The 24487-nt window shown below is 33.0% G+C and overlaps 1 long non-coding RNA gene across 1 annotated transcript in view; it reads left to right on the plus strand.

Annotated features, from left to right (window-relative positions):
• LOC146994949 (uncharacterized) overlaps nucleotides 1–22372 on the plus strand; it is a 129354-nt gene extending 106982 nt beyond the window's left edge. Inside the window, exon 3 of the long non-coding RNA XR_015043670.1 lies at nucleotides 21810–22372. This is a non-coding gene — a long non-coding RNA (uncharacterized LOC146994949). The remainder of the gene's footprint in view (nucleotides 1–21809) is intronic.
• Nucleotides 22373–24487: the final 2115 nt, after the last annotated feature.

Consider the following 24487-nt stretch of genomic DNA (forward strand, 5'->3'; position numbering starts at 1 on the left):
GAAGTAAATAATGTGAAGTGTCCTCAAACCGGGGTTATTTGAGGCGCATGTAATAGCAAGGTAAAGTTCCTGCTGACACAGGCCTATTAAAGAGTATAAAAGTACCAAAGAGAAAATATATTTTTTTCTTCTGGAAATAACTGCTCGTCTCCTGGAAACGAATTCCTGACGAACAGTGTTGAGACGACGAGTGCTTTTAAACATATTTTCTTTGATGATTTTGTTTGTTAATAGTTGCGTTGTACCTTAATCCAGAAATAAAGGTTTTCATGCCTTTAGCTTCGCAATTTTGATTTTCGTGATTATCTGTGATATTACATATAATTTTTTGTTAACGGCAAGATTGTTTGACTTTTTCAACATGCACATAAGTATCTAATTTGTGATTTTCCGGATGGGCATTTTGTAGGATTTTTTCGACATTGGTATTTAACTTCCGAAGCTGGTATTTAACTTCTGCTTTTCCGTTTTAATTGCAGAATTAACGATTTTCCTCTTATCTAATTTCTCGCTTTTTAATGCGAGGTTTCATTAATTAAAGGCAATTATTTACTTTTTGGGGACAGGAGGTTATGATTTTGGATCAATTTCTTCCTGTTACATCAACATTTCTGATTAGTCCAACAAATGACTTTCCGATAAATATTCTACATATTTTTTTTATAAATAACAAAAGTTTTATATTTTCCCTTAACGTGTTACCCGATTTAATATAGTTATTTACTGTTATTTTGCTATCATGACAAAAATTGCTGTCTTTGTATCATATCTTCATAAAATATTGCATCGCATAAGCAGGATTAAATCATAAGTTTCTCATTAGAGAGATATTTTGCGTTTCTTCTTTAGCAAGCTTGCCCTTATTTTATATAGCCACTGTTGATGAAAAAAATTAAACAAAATTATAATAGGAAAATACACTTCAAAGTTACTTATTTAATGAAGTTTATATATGAGTTTCATTGACTACGACTTATTTTTTTACTACAAATATTACAAATATATTTTTATTGATTATTAATAACACGAAGAATTTTCTGTTTAAAAATTTTTCATGATTTCTTTTCTCGGTTTTGATGTACTTATTAATTCGGTTTATCATAATATATAATTAACTATTACTATAAAGTATAATTGCTTCTTTACCTGAATCACAGGATCACTTTCATTCAGGAAAAACATCGCGATTCGAATCAGGCTTGGTGACAACTTTACTTAGAACGTAGAATTCGTCATGACTGAGAAACGTGGCAGTCTAGGTGGTTTCAGTTCCATTTTTATTCACATTTAGAGCCACAGTTCACTTGGCACTCTAATCGTGCCTATTTCCAGAACATTTACATTTTTTAATACAATTGCGACATGCACAGCGAACTAACGTCCAAGCAGCAACAAAGTTATAAGCGAAGTAAGCATTTATCCAATATGGCAGCTCTCGAAACAGGAAGGTTTTGGTTTTACAAAGGTTTCAGTTCTCAGAGTTTAAGTTCCGAAATAACTATGTCATCGGCGTTACGCAAGATTTGTAGCATAGATTAATCTAGAAATGACGCAGCCCAAAAATGTTATTATTATTTTTAGAATAAAGAGGAAATAACCAAATTAAAAAAGAGCAATTAAAACTTTATTACTAAATTAAACTATGAAGCTTATTTACATATTTATATCTGACATATATATATATGTATAGTGATCCATGGAAAGATCTCTTAAAAGAAAAATGATGTTTATTATGTTCTATTCAAGGGATTTGTTATTTGATCATTAAAGATTTATAAACTTACTAAAGAGAATTTAGAGTTAACTGATGAATGTCGTTGTGATACCACACACGATTTTTGTCATAAAATGAGATAATTTGTCAATTTTATAAGCCTGCTTATAAATATTGAAAAACAAGTAACCTATGATTTTAAAGTTACAGAATTCTTTTATATCCACAGAAACTCTTCCACGCTTGCTAATTTCACTTCTATTGCATTCACCAAAAAAGACTAATGTGTTTTCTGGAGCTTAGAATTTTGATTTTTTAATATTAGTTTGATACAATAAATCATCGAATTTGAATTTTAAGGAAGATAAGGAAAGGAATATAACCGAACTTAAGAGAATATAACTTAAGAGGTAAAAGAAGATTTCTTGCTTCTCGATTATTTGCATCCGTTTTAATGTATATATTTTAATGTCGCGTGATAGGTTTCTCAAGTGCCGGGCAGCCAAGGCCTTGACTTTGTCAACACAATCTTCTCTTGGGGCAAGGGCGATGGAAAGATTAAGTCACAGAGAACTGCGGTACATGGCAAAAATATCAATTATAATCTTTCGTTCCAAAATGTGGTTAAAGACAGATAACAACGTGTTATGCAGACGTTAACTCACTCTTCCGTGACGAATTCTAAAGATTAAAAATGTGAGATTTTTATCCCACTCAAGTGCGTATAAGCAGACTGCAGTCAGGACATTAAATAAAGCTCCAGTATAATACAAGTAATAAAAACAGATTCAGTGGTAAACTGTCGTTCAATGTACGATATTACACTAAACCGTCGTTTGATATAATGTCAAAAATTCTTTAAATGGAAAACGTATAACAATTGCTGTTTAAACGAAATCAAATCCGTAGTAATCCAGATTGCCTTTCATTTTATATTACAATAAACAAAATTTATTATACTGTATAAATGTATAAATGTAAAATTATAACTGTATAAATGTGACAGAACTATTTGTACCGCTAACAGAACAGGGGTTTTTAATAAGCTTAAAAACGTAGAAATCGTCTCACTTTTTCAAGATTATTAATTATTTCTAAAATTTTGTTTTTAACGGATCGTAAATGCGTTGTAAAGAATGGCGTTCAGTATTAGTTGTGGGCAGTCAACGAACATTTACTAAACAGATGCTTGGAAAATTTTAAATGCTGCTTTTTTTAACACTTTTAAGGAAAGGCCAAGCAGCGTTTTCTTCAATTATTTTAATGAAAGAACTATTTATTCATAAGGTTAAGCTTGTTTCACAAAAGAGAGCAAAATATTAACCAGGCTTTACATTACTGAATTTAAATAAATATTTAGATATATATTATTTTACATAGGATGGATGATACATCTGAAACCTGAAAAAGGTTTCGAAACCTCCAAATTCGAATGTTTGCCTTTATTTCCCCATTCGCATTTGTCGATTTAAACATCTCGAGTCCTATACTAAAAATTCTTGAACTTTTAAAATCAAAACTTTGGAAATATTGGGTTTAATTACATCTAACAGAATCTTTCATTGGAAACGAAAAGATGTTATTGGATTTCGGTGCACATTATCCCTTTGTAGTGTTCCGAGTGTGACGTTAGTAATTATTTTAAAGATAATTAAATATTACAGGCTTAATATTTAAAATTAATCCTTTCAATCTATACTTTGATTTAAAAAATTCTGGAAAATAATATGCAACACCCTCCGCTTATTAAAATCTCCCAGCATATTTTAGTTTAAAAAGCGGCTGAGTGTAATCAACGGCGATTTGTGTATTGCAAATTGTGATAACAGTTTTAAAATTTTCAAGTAAAATTATAACTGATAATTATTTTATTAATTAAGCCTAAAATAATAATTAAAACTTAATACTAAAATTAAATCATTTTACACAATTTTAAAATTTCATATTTAAAATTTTTTTTATAAAAACTGTTTTTATAATTACTTCCTTGATGACATTCAAACTCTTAAAACAATTGTTCTGTCTGTGCATCATATCCATTTAATGAAAATATTTTGTATAATGACATTTGAAAATCTTAATTATACCCAAAATTAAGCACTGAATGTTAAGAGTTGCATTTGCAAGAACAGACACTAACCTATTTCAGACAGAGCTGTATGTGCTAGTTATCTACTCGTAAATAGTAAATCTGTTTTATCATTTTTTTACTTCGCTGTCCCATTTCAAAAGAAAATCAGTTAAAAGTACTACTTTTCATCCATAATATTTTCTTGCTACTATAAGTAAACTCTTGGCTTCTTTTTAGCATCGAGGTTTTCTTTTTTTGTCAATAACAAGCACTGTTTTCTTAACCTGTTGGGTCCACATTGCACGTTAATAACAGAGTAACATACTCCTTCAGTTTAAACCAACTGCTATTTTACTTGAAAACATTGATGTGTGTTCTGTTAATGTAATGTAATGCACGCAAGTTTTGTTTGTGTTATAAATTTCGTGTGGCTTGTATTCATTTAGCGGCCAAATAAAACATCTTGTATAATAATATAACAGTTATCAGCTGCATGGTGATCTCCTTCTTTCTTCGTGTAATTTCTGATAGAGAGTGCAGGATTTCACTTTCTCCAACTTGTGAGCTTTTCGTTGTTCATTTTGCAGTTCATTCTCTCCACCCCGTGAGCAATATGCCGATTGATACAAAATTCTCTCTTAGTATTTAGCGAATTAGAGAAAAAGGTACAGAAATAGAAACATTTTTTAATTTAGTAGCTTGAAATCATCCCCAAAAAGCAGTTTCAACGTCTCTCGATTTTTCCTCATTTTTTTCGTGCTTCCTTCAGACATTAGCATTTTTTATTAGTACTTTATTAAATACAATTCCTTGTTTAAGTGAACTGCACAGTGCTGTTTGAGAAGTTCTCAGTTAAATATTGTTTTTCTATGGCAAGAACATTAAAATGTTTCAACAATTTATACTTTTAATTTATACTTTTCGTCCGTTTAAATCTTTCCGCTTGGCATTCCGACAAATTACAAGTTAAGCACACAACAAATTTTAAGAAATATTTCTTTCAGTGACTTATTGAAATTTCAGAATTTACGTTTCTGCCAGCAGAAAGATTACCTTTTGTGACCCACCCTCATTACCCCTGCGGTTCTCGAGTGAAATGCGTCGCAACAATCACAGAGCTCAACTACATGCATTTTATCTATATGGCTGGAGATGGTAACCGAGGAGTTCCTGACAGAAGGTACTCGGGAATTTATCTCCGTACCTTCTTTGAATAGCTACTTTGTTTTAATCGCAGCCCCATAGACAAAATGTACGTCGGCGATTTACAGGCTCTCATCGTGTTCGTTTGAAAGTCGTTTGGGGAATGACGATTTACGCCAGTAGAGCGCTTCTTAAAAGCTCTCTAGCGTCCTGTTTGCACATACATATCATTTCCACACACGCATTTTAGTACAAATTTGGTTCCTGCACCTGCCTTTATATTTCTGCCTGATATTTTCGTACCATTCTGTGTGTATAAATTTAAGTATTGTTCAAATTTTTACTTCTCAAATTACACTCAGAAAATTTGCTTCATGTGTTTTAATTATATACGATATTAAAATTTCAGTTGTATATCTCTTTAATAAATGCAACTGATGTCTTTAAACACTGCACTTGAAAATTTGCTTTTTATTAAATGCGGATTTAAAATTTTGCTTTACTTGAAAACTTTTAATATTAAATAAAAACTTTTTCTTTACTTTATTAGTTTTTTTTAGAAAGATTCGAGATATTAGAAAAGATGTAGAATTTGTTCTAAAACATGCTGTGTTTATGTTTCTCTTGTATTTTCAACAGTTTAATTTTTATTCTTCTATAAACGTGTTTTATTACGTCTGTAAGAAATTTTACACTTATAAGTGGCTTGCTAAGAGTTATTCGCAATTTGTTGATAGTTCTGAGGAAGTAGAGGCTATCAAACTTTAGTAAAATATCGCAAATAACTCACCTTACAACAAGTAAGGACATTTCGGAATAACTTCTATTTCTATCAATATCAGAAGAAACTCCCAAGTAGCATAGCGCACTCTCTTAATAGAATGCAATGTAAATAGCATATTGAGCTATATGGCAGATTTTCATAAGATCATCCTTAGTTTATTAAAAGAGCTTGCCTATAGAACCATTTTATTGTAATTTTTAACGTGGAATATCGTTCATGTTCAGGAGTTGTTTTCGTGTTCTTTTTCAAATGGCATGGTTTGTATCACCTGTTTTGGGAGATAAATTACTCAATTTCTTCTTGTTCATATTTTGAAAGGATTTTCTAGTTGTATGAAGGTACAGCCTGGAGCTGTCTTCTGTTGTTATGTGTTTAACATACTATGTGCATAGATCTGAAGTTCATAGCTACAAGATTTTTATTCAGGCGATCACAGAATACCTTAGACTGCAACAATGTCATTGCGAAAGAAGACTGCGTTAGTAGCATTTGCAACGTTGAGGAATAACAAAGTTAGAATAGGAGCTTATTACTTATCACGAACTGCCGATTCTTAAAATGTAATCATCACGCTCTGTTCGGTATGGTGGTTAGTGAACCCAGCTGTCATATCGTAGAGCCATCGAATCTCAGAAAAGTCATAAATGTTTGTAGTTGTCAATCCCTTCTTCAGGACTAGTTATCTCTAGTGAAGCATCATGGACAACGATCTCAGGAATGAAGACTAAATGACCTATAGGTTTGGCTATTGCCCTTGAATCTTAACTAACAAGTGTCCGGTCATTGAATTAAAAAATGATATGCTGTCGTGTTTCTTTCTTCATGTTATTCAGAGCCTTAGTTATCAGTGATTTCTAGCAAGATAAATATATTGACAGAGAATGACTCGCAGTGTTGAGATAATACTTGATTCATTTTCTTTTGTCTCCATACACACACTTCTCTGTAGAATTTGCTTCCATATTGCTAATAACATTCTTCTGTTCTCCCATTGTTGTATTTAGCCGATTACTTTTGTCACTGCTTTGTCGAGGGAGGAGGACTTTTATTTGTACTATTTTTTGAAAAGTACATTATAAAGTGTAGAAACAGCATTTCTTCTATTATTTGTGTTTTGCGGATTTTGCTAAAATGCTGATTCCTTTGCGAGAACGATAGAAGTTAAGAGAGCATGGAGACAGAGAGAATATGTTATAGCGTATTGTGCATTTTGTACTTCTTGTTTAAGGTTTCATATAAGGTATTACAGTGGTCTCAAACTGAAATTCTCCGAAGCAATTTTATGTGGCGATTTTATTTCAAATATGCGTCTGTTACAAATACGTTATTGAAAAGGTTTCACGATTTTAGTCATTTGAAGTCAGAGTTAACACAATTTTTCTTGTATTTAAATACGAACTTGAATAATGCACTAAAAATCTATAAATGGAGCTAACTGATTTGCAGTACAATATAAAACTTATTTAAAGATTTGGAAATACAGATCTGACTTAAACTTTTATTTGTATTCATCAAAAGATAAATATCCTCAGTTACAAATTTTTGCAATAAGAATTATTTTGTTTAGGAGAACATTTACATGGGAACAGCTTGTTTCGTAGTTGGAAATTAATAAGAACAGAACCCCATGAGTATCTACAATCCATAATGAAGATATAATTTCTCTCTAAGGCTACAAATTTTATCAGAATCGAAATGCTATTTAAGTGTCAAGCTATCGCAATAAAGGAGTCTAGAATTATATACACACAAGCATTCATATTTTTATTCATGCGTCGGTGAAAAATGAAATAAATTAGAAAAAGAGACTAAGTGATTATTTATTCTTAAGCATTGTCACACTTAAAAACTTTTTTTCTGAAAACTTGGAAATGTTATAATTATTTGAAATAAACGTCAATCTTAAAATTTAATATTTAGCTGTCAATATATTGTGTATCCAATAAAAGTGTCCTGCAGGTATATGAACTTATTTCAGATATAAAATAATTCATTTAGATAAAAAAATAATTCTGATTTCAGTTAGAAAATAAATATAAATGTTAATTTTTTTTTCTTTATGATATTATTACTATATTTTACGTATATTTTGATAAAATTTATTTAAAATGCTTTTTATATTTTAATAATAATGTTTCGTTTTGTTAAAAAGAAGAATCTGACCTGTTAGCTGGCGCATTTTGCGCATGCAGTTTGAGTTTGAGACTACTGATGTATTTACTCGCGTATCCCCTCCCTTCCCCACTTTTCTTACTAAATTTATCGCACTAAAATCGAGAGGGAGAAATTACGTAGATAACTGAATTTTCGAAGGACGTGGATACAGTGTTGAGTGCGTACGGGTTCATAGAAAATTGAATGCACACAGAACCGATGATAACTTGTTAAAATTTATTTTACAAAAGGAAAACTTCACAGTTCTGGAACTTACCACAAAAATACTCGTACAACGTTTCGCAGTTTCATAGAGAGCAATCAGTAATTACATTTCAAATCGCTAAGAACGTTAAACACAAACGAAGTGCTAAGTCATGGAAAAGGCGAAACTTTCTCGGATATCTCAATACTCCAATTTCAGCTCTAAAATAACAATTGAGAGCAGATGTTCTTTCCGGTCTTATATAGTTTTCACGTGGCCATAGAGAAACGGTTATTCAATTACAATACCCATTACAGTTAAAAAACGGTCGGATCCAAATGTCGTCAAATGATCTGGTGACTGTTGGAGATTTCTCACCGAATTTGATGACAAAAATTAGTCGCTAAAACCTTCACCATCTTGGCGATATCTCGCCAATTTAGCCAGATATCCATTTATCCAATGTTAAATAAACGCGCCCTGTGTTCTTACTTTTCCAGCAAAGCATCACCTTCTTAGATTTTCATGTCACATTATACAAAAGAAAGAACAGTTTCACATATAATTTCATCAAAATTATATGTGAAAATCTACACATGTACAAAATTTCATTCGAATTATTTATACATATACAAAATTTGTAACAACAGTAAGATCATAACAAATGGTTTGGTTTGGTTTACTTAATTATGGCAAAGCACACTAGGGCTATCTACCTAAGGGGAGGGATGCCTTCGTGGAGGACTTCCTAAGGGAAACTCACTCGTATACACGTTACACACGGGAAAAACCACGAAAACACCCATGCAGCCAGCCCGTTCGCGGGATTCGAACCTCGGACCGAACGACCAGTGTTCAGCGACTTTACCGCTCGGCCGCTGGTGGACCGATCATAACAAATGAAAAGTATTGATTGATAAGGTAATGAAAACTATATCGAAATACCATTTATTTAAAATAAATTTTCATTTCACTAAAAATGCATAGTAATAGTAATTACTTTTTACTTTTTATTTAGAAAAGCACCTGGCCGACAGGTCCATACAATTTCCAGGTCCTTTTTCATCTAGTTTGACTATATCCAGCTGTTTTTGTGTATCTAAAATATGATTACCATTAAAGGTGTTTGTTTCGGCAACGTTTTCCATTTAAAAATTGCTTCTGTAGATTTTAACTCGTTTTTTAAATTTAAGGAAGTTCGTTTTCGAAACAGCTAGAGAAAAAAAAAAAAAAAAAAAAAAAAAAAATTCGTGAATATTAAAAAAATTTCAGAACCTGTGCTAAAATGCTAGAGGGTAAAATACGAAAGCAAATACGGTATCCTTATAATCCAATGCGGTACAACTAGCGAGAGCAGCAGGCTTAAGATAGGGATCCTTAACCAAAGGACAATTTCTCCTGAGGAAGAAATTCATAATTTCAGTCAGGGGGATACGGTCAACATTTTATTTAGCTTTCAGCATTCAGTTGTAGTTCATGAATATAGAAAAATTACTTTTATACAAGTTTGGTATTTATCAACATTTTCTATACTTTTCGTTGTTTAATTAATAAAACGCATTAAAAATAATATAAATATATATACATTTATATATACTTTTTACGTTTTAGAAAGCTGGGGGGAATGAACTTTTAGCAGAGGTGAAAGGAGTGCATGGGTAAAAAAATACTGATAATCTTTGGCCTAAGAAGAGGGAGGGCTGTGCAAAAAGGGAAACTGGGTCTCATTCATTTACATACGTAGAAAATCCAGGCAACTACCTTTTATAGAGTTAGGATGTGCAATAAACTTTGTTGCTACTTAATTTAATATTAGCAATATCTTTGATTTTATTTCAAGAAACTAAGGAATGAAGAATCTGCATGAACACATGAATATTTCTCGCATTGTCAAAAAACAGCGGTTTCTAGAACCATCAAATTCAAAAAATTATAGTCCTCCAACCAAAGATCGGCACTTGGAAGCCCGAATTTTGAATTTCAAATTTGTTATATTAGAATTTTTGATTAACAAACTCAACGATTTCAAAGCGAGCAGTGGCCACACTGTACTGAAAAAAAAAAAAGCATTTTTATTTCCAGTGAGCGAGACTGTGTATCGAAAATTCTAAAGATATGCTGTTTTTAAATATTTTTTGATATTGCTGCTGAATTGAATTTTATGTGGTTTAAGTGCGAAGAACATGATATTTATTTAATAAGTAAAGGTAACACAAAACGTTAAAACGTTCTTTTGGGTGCAATTATAAAATCTGAAAGCTTTCGGAATTTTCTTTTATATATATATATATACTTTTTTCCATCCCGATTAAAAGTCTTTTACTGCCCTACTTATTCAGTTCATAACTATATACTCTACTCATCTTATTTCAATATTTAGCGAAAATTTAAGACTTTTATGCTTCTCGAAGTAAATGATAAAATACTTCACTGCAGGTTCTAAGTGTTTTAAAAGTGCAAGCTAATCATTATTGTTTATACTTATTAAAATCTTTAATTTAAGCTTCAATAGACAGATTTAAGCCATTTGTCTGTTAAATACCCAGCGTGTGATATCTGAAAGATATCTTGAAATTGATGGATTGTTCAAGGTTAAAATCATTATAATTTACAAATACAAACAAACTAAAAGAGGAAGGTCGTCAGTTGTCAAATTCAACGAACTCTAAATTGCGTATCTGTTGTGGCTCTGATAATAAAATTTCATGTCGTCAAGTACATTTTCGTCTGCCCTTTCTCAGACAAACATAAAAATTAAAACGAAAGTAAAATTTCTGTACTACTTCTTGGAAGGAATAAAAAATTTGAAGGGGAGCTTAAGGTTAATGATGAAACTAGCGTTGAAGAGATGGCAGATTAAGACTTGTTTGGCGAATGTGGCCCTGCAGGTATGTTCTTTCATACAGTCACTAGTCGAACTCTATTCTTCTGTTAAGATTTTCGTCGAATGTCAATCATTTCGAGCTCTCACCTTGACGTTGCTTCTAATTGTTTGATTCGCATTATTTATTGACTGAAATAAAAACAGAAAAAAGTTATGGCCTTGAAAAGGCGGGAATACCCAAACTGCGAGTGCATGCCAATGAAAAAAATCGGAGCACTAGCTATAAAATAGAATGTCAGATAAGAAGTGAAAGTTGACGAATGAATACGTTTGACGTCAATAATTTATTTTACATTCAAAGAAACGTGTTTAAAATAGGAGAGAGGAAAGGTTCTTCTTCCGGCTTTTAAAAAGTATTTGGCAAGAAGTCTTCTCTGAATTTTGATATGAAGATAAAATTCGGAACAATACTCTAAAGACACTAGAACTTCACAGAAATCTTTAGATAAATGCAATTTTTAGTAAAGTTTTAAATAATAATATTAATAATCATACGATAAATTTAGCGTAGGAAACTATTATTGCCAAAGCCAGAATTTAATGAATATGGAATTACGGGCAAATAAATACCTTAAGCTCATTATAAATACTCTTATTTTTTATTTGTCCACTTATTCTAGGAACCACCTTGGCGTAGTTTGGGTCATAATAGTCGCATGTAAACTTGTAGAGTCTTTAGGTTATTTTAAAGCAGGGAGATGTGAAAAATGTGCAATGCCTTCGCATTGACTCGAACCTTGACCTCTTCAATACCGTTGCAACCAGTGTGCTACCGTTACACTGCGAAGGCATGCTGGAAGGAAGGAGAAACTACCTTATAAATTCTAATACTAAACAATGAAGAATTTGCACGTATGTTCTTCGAAACGTATTTGGAGTCTTACTTGGAGTCCTAATAATATTTATTTAAGTATTATACTCGCAAAAACTTTTGCGAGTATAATATTTAAGGTATTTCTCCCGCCTTCTTAGCAGGCCTCCGTGGTGTAGCGGTCAGCACACTCGGCGCATTTTCCAGAGTACCGAGGTTCAAGTCCCGGTAAGGGCATTGCACAGTTTTCATGTCCTCTGCTTCAAAAAATAACCTAATGTCTCTACAGTGGCGCCCGAACTAAAAAGTGGTGGACGATAATTCGTCACCCTAGATTTAGCGACTGGGTTCCCTAATCCCAGTCGCCTTTTAAAAGAAGGAGTATATAAGGTTATTATCGTCCTACTCTCCGCATGCTTTCGTAGTGTTATTGGAAGCGTACTTGACGCGTATTCGAGTGGTGCAGTGTTCGAGTCCTAGTGAGCGCCCTGCACATTTTTCAAGTCTCCTGCTTTAAAATAACCTAATCACTCTACAATGTTTAAAAAGCTTTAGCATTACAGTCATTAATTTGTGTTTACCAAAAGTCTTGATATTGAAGATTTGCTGAGATAATCAGTCATGAGTGCTACTGATTTCGTATGTGTATCTAACGAAAGTAAAAAAAAAAAAAAAATTATATATGTTAATTGTTTTTAAATTTTTAGACGCAGGACTTCTGCTTTGAAACTATAGGATTCTGATTTTGCTATTTAATTTATTCATTAATTAATTCAATTGAAAATGTTTTGATAATCATCGAAAAAAAGGAGAATGATATAAATTATTTTGAAATTTAGATACGCTATCCTGATTTCTTATAATAAATAAAATTTAAAAAATTTTGCACTGTTTTATGAAATATCAGACTAAAATTTTATATTATCAGAATTAAATTTTTTAACAATTACCTTTAATAAATTAAGTAATGAATTTTAGGATATTTAAATTATTTTATTCAGGGAAAGTTATTAAAAATTACTGCATTAATAATTAGAAATTTGTATTATTGTTTAAAAAATTTGATTTATTTTCAAAAAGTTTGGAATTATTTTGAGAATGAAATAACTATGAATATAAATAATAATGAAATAATTTTGAAATATTAATAGAGAAAAATAGATACAAAGTTGTGTTTTGAGTGTAATATAGAAAAAAGGAAATGCTCAGCCAGTAGCAGTGATATTTATAATAATAATTTATTTAATTTGATCGACTGAGATTTCATCGCATTGCAGGCATGATCACATAAAGGGATTAGTTTTCAGGAATTAATTTCAGATGAAGCAATTTAGATTCAAAGATAGGAAGGAGACTTGACCAAATTTAAAACAGAAATTAAAAAGATTATTGAGAATGTGAGTAATTTTGTTCGTAATTTTTTTCCATATTTTATAATTTTACATATCTATAGTCAGATGTTAAGTGAAATAAAATAATGCCAGAATATTAGGACAAAACAATAAAGATAATATATTGCACTCTGAATTCTAGGAGGTGTTAAAAGTATTCAAGGGACAAAATGATCATATTGTGCTGAATAACGTAAAAGTGAAAAAAAAAACGCAGTTATCTTCCACAAGCGTTCTGGCGTAAGATGTCAGTTTGGGATATGGTCATCTGGAGAGCGATGTAAGATTCCACACGTCGTGTCATATTTTGCGCAATGTTATCAACAGCTATTGGGGTAATTTATTCTGTCAGTGCACGAATGAAGGAATCCTTGTTTACTGGAGGACACTGTCGACCAACAATACTCCTCCCCAAAGCATTCCAAACATTTTCAACGAGATTCAGATCTGGGGAATGTGCTTACCATACGAGGCCTTGAATATCCTCACTCTCCAGACACTCCTGGACCACGACTGTTCGATGATATGTTACGTTTTTATCCATAAAAACAATTTTAGCACCGACAGTACTAACGCAGCATGCGAACATGAGGCAGCAAAACATCATTAAAATATCGTTGGCCAGTCATAGTCTACGTTGAAACCACATGTAGGGCCGTGTGGCCATTGAGCATACCATGCGACTGCGTCATGATACTCATATCATGATACTGCATCTTGGTTATCTTCTTTTCCTGGATATTTTTTGGACAAAATCTCATGTCACTCTCATTCACCACTCTCATGTCTCATGCGGTACTACTCTCATGTCAGTTCAGTTGGCGTCTATAACCCAGTAACAGCATAAATTTACTGTCATCTTAGAATAGTAAACAAGTCCAGTTCTATTGAGTCCAATTACAATGCTAGCGATACCATTGCAAACGGGCGGTACGCTGCTGTCTGGACAATTGAATGCACATAACAGTACAGCGGGCGTATAGTTCTCCTTGATGCAAACGCCTGGATACAGTTTTTTCGGGAGATTCTTTTGCCAGTAGCAGCAAGTAACTGATTTGCTACTTCAATAGCTGTACTGCGACAGTTCTTTTTGTCGATAGCATTACGTGCCTATCTTCTGCAGGCCTGTTGGTGTATATTGTGAACACGACCCTCTCCGTGACATTTGCTACACATTCCATTTGTTTGAAATGATTTCAGAAGCTCAAAACAACATTATGGCTGATGTCGAATTCCCTAACAACATCTGTTATTTTTTGCTCTTGTTTAATCTTGCCAATAATACGGCCACACCTAAAATCATCTGAGTGATTTTGGGAAGACATATCGAAAATTGCAAGTTCATTAATTGATTCTTTCCGATTAAAATTTGTTTTTGAACAATAAAAGTCAACACTCGTCAAATCCTTTACGCCGTTTATCAGCGCATAACGTAACGAACAACTTCGGCAATCCAAAACTTGCATACGCACAAAGCGCCTTACCTCTTCCCGCACATACGCTAATTTCTACATCTTCCTGCCATCCATTTTGTGGTTGCTATCACTGCTACTGTTATCCACCCTTAACAATTGCCCAGTGTATAAATGCGCCTTATCACTTTTCATTCGAGTCTGTTTAGAGAGTTAAGAGATTTATCTTTAAAACTGAATCTCTCTGTTGTGGATCAAACAACTATGCTGCCTGAAAGCAATAGGTGCAGTTCTTATGAATATTTGTTTCTTTCTTTTGAATCGAATTGATTTAAATAATAAGAATGAATTTAATTCATCATCTATATAATTAAAATATTCAGTATATTACATACTTTTTATTACTTTATAAGGTATTTCTCCCATCTTCTTAGCGTGCCTTCGTGGTGTGGTGGCCATCGCGCTTGGCGCGTGTTCGAGTGGTCCGAGGTTCGAGTTCCGGCCAGGGCTTTGCTCATTTCCCATCTTTCTTGCTTTCAAAAAATACCTAATGCCTCTACAGTGGTGCCCTAACTAAAAAAGGTGGTGGATGATGGTGCTCCACAATCAGGGTTTGGCGATATGGTCCCCTAGTCCCCAATCGCTCTTTAAAAGGGGTGTGTATAAGGTGTTCTTAGCTTCTTTAGCGTGCCTTCATGAAGTGGTTAGCGCGCTCGGAGAGTGTTCGAGAGCTCCGAGGTTCGAGTCCTGGCGAGGTCATTGCTCATTTGTCACTTCTCCTGCTTCCATAAAATCCTAATGTCCCTAAAATTTGTTTCATATTTTGTAAAACTTTTATGAATTTTTTTATTAACAAATCCACGATTTGAACGCGAGAAGTGGCATCACTGTAAAGAATAAAAAATTTTCATCTCCAGCGAGTAAGATTGCCTGGCGGAAATTTTATAGTTATGCGGTTTTTAAATATTGCGGCGAATTTTACACATGTCTAAAAAATTTTAGTGAAATTGTAGTATTTTTTTGTATAATGTAATATGAAATGTTTGAAAATGAAAAGGCTCTATCGAAAAAATAAGAATACAGGGACAAGTCTGTTGTTATTGTGACTGAGAGTTATCCCAGTGAAAGTTGTTGCTGGGAGTTATCGCAGTGTCTTTGACAGGTCGACGGGTGCCGGAAATGACGGGTCATCGGAAATGAGTACCAGTGCCGAGGCTACTGGTACTCATTTCCGATGTTACAATTCTTGACAAATTCTATGATACCGTACCGGAAATTTCTGTTTTCAGCTATAGATCCAGGAAGTAAACATTTTGTTCTTGCTGGTACTTTGGTACCGTCTTGAACTAAGATTTAGCGGACAGATTTATCCCCAAACAGGTCTGTATCCTCAAAGGCAAAATGCAGTTCGTTATTTTTAAAGTCTAATTCAAGTACGCAAGGGTCTGCAATATCTGCAACATATTTTGTGTGATGGTAGGCGGAACTACCAGATGTGATATTAACATTTAACGTTCCATAAATTTCGATTTTATTACCGGACACAGTCTGGAGAGTAACACAGAGCGCTGTCCAGATGAGTTCATATTCTAGTGGTTGAGCCAGATCATTTCAAATGACGGTAACATTGACTTTTGTATCGATGGTCATATTGCAGGGTATCCCGTAGATATGTCCCATATGAAGAGTCCACTGCTGCCGCCACTCATGGCAGAAATCTGAAGTGCTTTAAAATAGGGCGTCTCATCATCTAGGTCTCATCATCAGTTGACATTTGGGAACCTCCGCCCCGCGAGGTGGCCACTAATTAGTTTCCCTGTTTCTTGTAGGTAGAGGTTTGAAATTTGAAAAATCTTAAAATCTGAAACCTTTCAGATTTTTTACCTTTTTTAATTGTACTCTAACTTTCTTTACCTTATATCTATCTTTAATTAACCTCTATTTTCCTAAGCTCCATTTCCTTAGACTGTCTGGAAAGTTAATGTTTTGCATGGGACATTGTTCAACTTGTCCGTTTTTATGATATTAATTAGTATTTATTATCAGAAGTCCAGATAAGTGTGATGTTGTAACGTCCAGACTACAATAACTAGCATACTAATCCGTAGGATAGCAAACAGGAGAAGACAAGGAATAACGAAAATAGGTAGTAGCATTATAGGCAATAGACTGTAAAGAACGAAGCCGGTGTATTAATCAGTCGATTTTTTATCAAATATACATCACTGGCCTATTTTCACTATTCAATATTTTAACATGCAAACTTTTTGTTTGTCACATACACAAGAATAGGCCTCTTTAATTAAACTGAACCGACGGAAAGAGAAAATGACAGTAAAATGTTTGTAGCATGTAACGTTTTCTGAGAGAGGAATAAGGTGGATTTTGGTAAAAGTGACAAAATATTCTAATTTTATTAGCGTATAATTCTAGTTATGCCATTAATATACTCATGTAACGTTGACGTACGATCAGATAGTACATTTATTTAGGACAGAGGATAAACAGATCGTTGAGAAAAATCACCTTTTAACTGCTATGACAGATTCAAAAGGCAATTATTTAAGAGTCATAGTATAATAAAATCTAATAAATAATGATTGGAAATGCTTGGGAAAAAGTCGCAGAATTCCGAGTGTGAAATTAATACATGAAATGATGCTGAACTGAAACATATGCAGGTTGAAACTCTTATATTTAATGCTCTTAAAAGTCTGCTCTCGTGAAGATTCTTCACCTTGAGTTATTTTCAAAATATCTTCATGTAGCTGCTTTTGAGTTGGATGTGAAGAATAACATAAATACATTTTTGTAATAATTATTGCTGACAAATATGTTGATCTTATTGCGAAAAGTATTTGACAATACTGTGATGAAATTTATGATTATTTACGATATATCTTCGAAACTGGAGTTCGTTTGTAATTGGTCTAACGCTGTAATATACTTTATGTGCATGAGAAAAGGTAGTGTTCTGTAGATTCGTTTTCACCGCAAACACGGTTGCCTGAGCAAGAGATGTATATCATAAGCGGGGAAGGATATATATTCAGATATGAATTGATTTAAAAGGGCGTTATTAAGACATCTTTTCTCGCTTATTAAGTTGGCGTGTTTCTCTGCCTTGGGGAAAGGAGTTCTATTTGTTCTGCCAGATTTGATTTATTTTCTGGTGTGCTTCGTTCTTTTATGTATGACTTAGGCCATTTTAAGTTCATATCTTCGGAATCGAGAGTAGTAGTTGCATCTTAGCGTGGGCATCTTCGTTTGCTTCATTCCCTGCAAGTGCCTTCAATCAAGAAAGCAGAATTTTAATTTGGCTATTATCTTGGAGTAGATGAAAAATTTCATGTGTTATCGGAGAAGGGTGTTCGAAATTTGCTATTGCATGTAGCAAGGAAAGAGAACCTGATTGAATTATAAGCTAGCTTTATTTATTATTAACTGCAATTTATATTGCCTGCTTCTTGAAAAACTTTTTTTTGGGGGGGGGGGCACAGGTGCCATTTCCAAGGCAATTTTAGACTTTCATTTGTATGAAAGGTAGAGGCTGATAACACGTTTTTATCTATTTGTGATCCATCTGTAAATATTGTTGGGTATTTAATAATATTTGTAAGCTCTTTAAAGTAAATTTTGATGTTAGGAGAGTTTTCAAGGTGCCGAGAATATAGAGAGGTAGGGAAGTTAAAGATATTCGGATACTAAGTTAGTCCGTAGGGGAAATTTGATTTCTAGCAGTCAGCTAATACGTTGCAGCACACTCTTATATTACATTGCGATATCTCTGTATCTGTCCATCTATTATGCTTCATTTTCTAATGAAAACCTTCTCTTTGTTCATTATTTACCGCTCATAAATTCTCAGCAAAAGAGACAGCTTCGCAATAGGGTTGGCAATTGGGTCCCGGATTCCTCAATCGCCCTTTAAGTATGGGAGAATTGAAAGTTTTTCTCTGTCGTTACTATGTGCCTTCGTGATGTAACCGCAAAGCTCGTCCAGCTAGCAATCGGAACGTCCGAAACTGCACATTTTTTCACGTCTTGTGCTCCACAGTAAAACTTAATGATCTTATAAATATTTTCTAACAGTTATTGGAATTTGTAAGCATGCTTTACTGTCTACTCTTGTTTCTCATCTACTATTTCCTACCAGAATAAAATTATACTATTCGCTTTGTATGTAAATGAGGTAGAAAGAGTATTTAAAGAAAGTTTCGCTTATTTCAGCAGAAGCACCTAGGAGTCCTTAGTGGTGCTTGTTTGCCGTGAGACTGCTTCATTATTAAGCTAACTACGGTCGGCCGTATTGTACTTGCCTGCTGAAATTAATTAAGTATGCTAAGTTAATTAAGGGTCAACTAAGTTAGATAATTGCGCACAGCTTTGGCTAAGCTCAGTTTAGTTTAACATTAGATTCTTATTTTCTTGAGTTTAAGCCCAAGTTGAGGCTTTTCTGTAAGCCCGAGAAAAGGGCCATCTGTGTTTTTTGAGATAATAAAGAGTTTAACCCTTTTCTGGACATTTCATTTACACACTTGGATTCAGCAATAAGTCCCTACATAGTTCAACACGGTTTCTACAAAGTTAAGCATAGTCAAAGTAATTAAAAACCTTACAATCTCAACAAGATTATTTTCTTATGACGTCCACATTTGAAAGGGAGAAACATTATTAAGATTATTATTACATAACGCTATTGAAGATCATCTATAGTTATGTTTCCTAAAGCAAACATCTCCGTGGACCAATTACTTGGAGCCTTGGGTTTTAGGAAGATTTCCTTGCAATTACATAACGGTAGTAAGCATCAACGATATTATTATTTTTTGAGGCCACCATTTCCCCAGATTGTCAAAATTGTCCTGATTAGTGGATTGTCGTTTTAGGGAGGCTTCATAATATTTACCTGGACATGAACAACTTCTCCGTATCGAAGTGTAACGTAAAACTGATAACTCCCGTGCTACGTGCTGTGAGTCAGATCCAAAACTAAAGAAGAGATAAAAAAAAAACTCTGAGTGAAGTCACGTTACCCTGTATTATCTGCACAGTCAACAAGTTTTTATCTCTGCGGTGATAATTGTATTTTACAAACATTAAATGCTATGGGGAGAAGACTAAAAGGAAAATGTTATCTTCCGAAAAACCAATTTTTATTCTCAATCATGATTTTATGTACCAGTTTGAATACTTGGCGTTTTTTCAATTTAATTCGAATTTCAATTAATGTCTAGGAGACAGAGAGAGAAGGAGTCATAAGCATTGCTTGATGTTTGTAAGGAATTTTTAGGGGTATTCTTTTTTTCTCTTTGCTTCATTTGTAGGAGATCGAGAGAGAAGTAGTAATAAGCATTGCTTGATGTTTATGAAGATGTATTGAGTGGTATTCCTTTTTTTTAAAGTCTCAAAAGAAGAAAATTCTAACGTCAGTGATGTAATTAAAAATTTAATAAAATTAAAATTCATAACTAATGATGTCGATTTTATCAGCAGGCTATTTGCAGTTGGAGAGCTATTTTACTGGTTTCTCTTATTCAAGGAGCAATATAAGAAATTACTGTCTTAAAGAAATGCATTCTTCATTTTGAGCAATAGCGCGGCAATTTTTTCCTTCCCTCTAAAAAAGTACTCTGCCACATCGGTAAAATATTTTAGAAACCAGACGATTCTATACTAGATACTATAGCTGCCAGCCTTAAAATATTAAAAACTGTGGGGTTCTTGCCTCCAAAAAAGGGAGTTTTTGGGAGTTTTTTTGCGCTGCGCCGCGGCACCATTTCAAAAGAACTCCAAATTGAATAAAAACAATATTCATAATTCAAGAGTCAAATTACTTATCTATTTATAATATGATTTTCATATAAAATATATTAATATTTAACTAAATGATTTAGATTTTATGTTCTTTGGCTGATTTCATTTTTAATTTTCTTATACATATATACCGAGCAAATCCCAAGTAGGAAAGAAAAACCTTCATTTATAAAAAAATTTTAATTATGAAATGAATGAAATTAATAGTTAATGTACACTCCGGAGGAAAAAAAAGGACAGTTCTATATCTCCCGTTCTACTGGGCCGATTGATGAAATTCAACTTGCGTTTTTCATGTCTCGAAAGCGCGACTACTTTGTATATGCATTAGATTTGCATATAATATTGTTCTGAAATAGGTATTTTGACATTTTTTCTGAAATGACATGCCATGTTTTTTCCATATTTCGATTCTATAACTCCAATTGTAGCAAACTGCGAAGTTTGGTAAAATTGCACGAATAGTTTTTAAAAAATAGCTCTCAAAATTTTAGCTCCTAAATATTAATTGAATTTGATATATATTTATTAATAGCTCCTTTTTAATTAAACTTACTTGATTCTTCCTTCCGTATTTCGAAACTTAGGTTCATTCCAAATAAAATTCACCCATTTTTTATGATTTATTTTTTAAATTTGTATTTTAAAATCATTCTTATAAATTTTTCGAAAAAAATTTGCATTATAATTTATAAAAGTTTTGCCATCATCTTAAAGAAGATGCATTTCTAAGCAAACCTGCAAAAAAATTAGAATATTTTATTCAAAATTTCCTAAGCTATACGTGAATTTACGTTTGGATTCGTTTTGAAATTTGGATTATTTATTATAAGCGATAAGAACGAAAATATGGTGTACGCACTGTGTTAAAATTTTTTAAAAGTATGAACGATGACCTTTTTTCCCCGCTCGAGCGCAAGAAAAAAGGCAAAGGAAAATAGGTTGCTATGAATTAAGAAGTTCGCTAAGTGAATTATTCATGGCGTAAACTGAAAAATCTTCGTTAAGTTTTGAAATTTCTCTATAGATTTCTCACCAAAAATTACGAAATTTAATATCTAGGCATAATTTAAGTCGTAGAATCAAAATATGGAACAAAATTGGCATGTCATTTCAGAAAAAGGTCCGATTTTGTGTTAAAATATCTATGTTAGAAAAATTGTTCTATATAAATCTAATATACATCCTAAGTCGCGCCTTCGATACATGGAAAACGCAATTTGAATTTTTGAATTTCGTCAATCGGCCCAGTAGAACGGAAGATACAGAACTGCCTTCTTTTTTTTCGCAGTAAGCATAAAGAAAAATGATTTTATTTTGGTTGTTTCTTGCACAATTATATAATCCGTAAATGTGGAGAATGCTCTCAACAAAATGTATATATATAATAGCTGAAAATTCACTTGAATTTTCTTTCTTTCAGAATGAACCGATTTGATGGAGTTAGACAAAATTTTGAGAAAAAGAATCATATCCTAAAACGCTGTTGAAAATTTGAAAGTGTAAACAGAGATCCTCAGTTTAACAGAGAGTTTCAAACGTATTTACCTGCGTTTCCATCCCTCGAGGTAGAAATATGTTTGAAGCATTTACAACTGTTCGGATTTTTTCACAGAAACGTTTTGAAAGACGGCGAACATAAATAGTCTCAAAAAGCAAGAAAAGTGAATGGAGACGTATCTCAATTGAAGAAAATTAATAAGGCAGGCGGGTCAAGATAGGAATTTCAAAATCATCTGATCACCTCACATTGAAGACCTGTAATTGGAAAAACCCCGTTCCAAGAATAATTCCTGCATTTAGAGAAGATAATTTATCTCGAAATAGTATGCATTTTTGCAAGTGACACCTGGCAACATATATAGACGATGGTTAGTTTTCAGGAAAGATTTGTCGGAGCGATGTTGTTACATTTAAAAACAGGCACTGACAAAAAATATTCATTTTTTCAGTTTATATAAAATTTTGGAAATAAATCATATTATGTTAACGAACGCTGAATTCGTGATAATTCAAAGTGTATATACATATTTTTAGGACACTTGTAGATCCTTAGTTTTCCTCCTTTAAACGTAATCTGTTTGTACCATGAACTCATATCTTCGAACTTTTATTATTCTAAATATTATAATTGAGCTATAAAATTTATTTTCAGCTACACAGTTGTTCCAGCAACACTTTTAAGGACACATATAAATTTGAAAAGCGGCATTTCTTACTTTCATCTTGTAGGATTACACTTGATCTGGTAACGTTAATTTAGTTCTAAAGTTATTTTCTCTTTCCTTTCCGCATGCCTTCTGGGTGTAATTAGACGCATACTCGACTGTATTCGAGAGGTTCAGGTTCGAGTCCTGGCGAGGGCACTGCTCATTTTTCACATCTCTTGCTTCAAAAAAACCTAAGCACTCTTCAAGTGGCACCCAAACTAAAAAAAAATGTGGTGGATGATGATTCCTCACAACCAAGATTTGGCAGTGCAGTTTTCTAACTTCAGTCGTCCTTTAAAAGGAGGAATATATAAGGTATGTTCTCCTTCCTTTTCCTCATGCTTTCGTGGTGTAACTGCAAACATACTCGTCGCGGACTTGAGAGGTTTGAGTCCCGGCTATGTCATTGCTCATTTTTCTCCTCTTCTACTTCAAAATGCCAAATGAATGTACAACCTTAACAGACGTGAAGCCAGTTATCGCTATGTCCAAGACGAACAACGTTCTTGAGTCTTAAGAAGGCTTTAATAACCTTTTTGTTTAAACAGAACTTGAAACATAAGGGAACGTTGTTGTGCTACAATAACCGCAACCAGTGGGGATGCAAAAAAATAGAACAGTCAGATTTAAATTAAACGTTGAACAGTAACCAAAGAATATAGAATTAAATAGTAAACTAGAAGCTGGCTAAATAATTTATCGTTCAAAGTGTCAGCTGCGAGAGTACCGCAAAGCGGAATAATTACAGCTTTTAGCAGCTGGCAAGAACTAACCACGTAGCAGTCAAATGTAAAAAAGTCTTTGTCTTTCAACATGAAAAAACCTCAGATTAAATACTCACAACTAATTAGCATTCATGTGAGGAATACGGAAAGGAAAAGTTATAGTAAAGATTGAAATCATAATGACTGGCTAATTAACATAAGATACCGTACAACGTCTTTAAAACAGCATCTAAATATATAAAATAGTGAAATTTTACCATAAAATTTGAAGTAAATAACAGTGCGATAAAAATGTGGATAACCGCAATGTAAAAATTATATCTAAATATATGAGTTTTTTAACTGTTTCTATAGTCAGTATTATGTAACTTAAGTTTTAATTATACCCCTGCAACACTTCTTGAAATTTGTTTCAGTATTAATATTCGTTGTTTAATTCCTTGTTCGTATTAAAGAAGCGAAAATCTCTCTAAACGGTTTCAAGTTTCTAGACATGTATCAAATGGGTATTACATATTAGAAAGGAACTTTTCACGAGGAAAGATGAAGGCCTTTGTACAATATTACTGACGGCTAGCCAAGATGTTTGAGTCCCCCAATTACATGGAAACAGAGAAAAATAAAGTAATGTTGTAGAGTGATTAGATTTATTTCGAAACTGGCCACATAAAAAATCAATAATGTTTCCTTCATGATTTGAACTCCGGACCTCACCTGTTAGCTGGACTTGTTTCCAATTACATTACGAAGGCACGCGTTAAGAAAGGAGAGAATTTCTTTTATTTATTTTATTGCCTTGTAATTGCAGCAGACTAGCTATGATTCATAGAGGAAGAATATTGGGAAGAAAGTACTCTCCCATTCAACGGTGTTTGGGAGTGCCTCTAACATTCAACAATGATAACATGTATATGCGTTAATAAACCGCCAAATATAGAAATTGGCCGATTCAAATAGATGCTATTGCCATATCACTGATCCTCTTAAATCTTTCATACTAACTTTATAATTTATAATGAAGAAAATTATTTACACCATTTATGTAATTGGTGGCTTCAAATCGAAATAGAACTTCCGTTATTTTTTCTTTATCTCAGATTAATTTTCAGTTAATTTTACCAAGCTTGAAATTATTTGTCTTCGATAGCTTTTCGCGACTGATATTA

The sequence above is a fragment of the Stegodyphus dumicola genome, chromosome 10 (assembly GCF_044657685.1).
Source record: "Stegodyphus dumicola isolate Sdum_Otavi_A_Nest chromosome 10, ASM4465768v1".
In the NCBI taxonomy this organism is placed as follows: domain Eukaryota; kingdom Metazoa; phylum Arthropoda; class Arachnida; order Araneae; family Eresidae; genus Stegodyphus; species Stegodyphus dumicola.